This window comes from Penaeus vannamei, chromosome 6 (genome assembly GCF_042767895.1).
Source record: "Penaeus vannamei isolate JL-2024 chromosome 6, ASM4276789v1, whole genome shotgun sequence".
Taxonomy (NCBI): Eukaryota; Metazoa; Arthropoda; class Malacostraca; order Decapoda; family Penaeidae; genus Penaeus; species Penaeus vannamei.
This window is the reverse complement of record NC_091554.1, coordinates 43,248,106-43,248,691: the sequence shown is the minus strand read 5'-3', so window position 1 is coordinate 43,248,691 and position 586 is coordinate 43,248,106. Positions and strand designations below refer to the sequence as shown.

Genomic DNA, 586 nt, shown 5'->3' with positions numbered 1-586 from the left:
CGCCAACGTCCACAGAACGAAGGCCCGAAGATCTAACAAAGTAACTGAGACACGTCCCGCTGAGGCTCGATGTTATCTCGACGGGATATCCTGTGTGTCTCACATCTGCTCGGCGCATGCGTGTGTTTACGTTTTTACAGGACTTTAGTTTGTGATAGAAAAAAAAAGAAAGAAAAATGTGACCGGAAATTCTGAGGGGACGAATAGATAAGTTGGGGATAGATGGGGATGTGGATGGTATAGGATAAATCTGTGGATAGGAGCAGCTAGATATAAAAAAAAGCGAGTGGAAAAGGATCGAGATAATAACATATAGGGTATACCGAGATGGAGGTATACTACAGTTATAAAGACACAGTTAAGATTATAAATGAAAAAAATCCTTATAAAGGGACGTAGAAAAACTAGACAGGGTGACAGGGGAAAATCGAACTTCGAGATGGGAAGGGAGGAGGCTGCGAGAGACGTCCAGGATGGTAACTTTAGGTTTTAGGAAGGCAAGGATGGGGAAAATGGGCCAAGAAAGGAACCCAACGCGGAATTTGGATAGAGAGATAGACCGAGCAAGATGCATGAGGTGTAGGAG

At 43.9% G+C, this 586-nt stretch overlaps 1 protein-coding gene across 1 annotated transcript in view; it reads right to left on the bottom strand.

The window, feature by feature from the left end:
- Positions 1-21, bottom strand: part of LOC113828644 (regulator of G-protein signaling 7-like) — a gene marked incomplete in the record, with an annotated part of 39,567 nt that extends 39,546 nt beyond the window's left edge. Inside the window, 1 exon segment of the mRNA XM_070123034.1 lies at positions 1-21. This exon segment is cut by the window's left edge and continues 111 nt beyond it.
- Between the last annotated feature and the right edge of the window lie 565 nt (positions 22-586).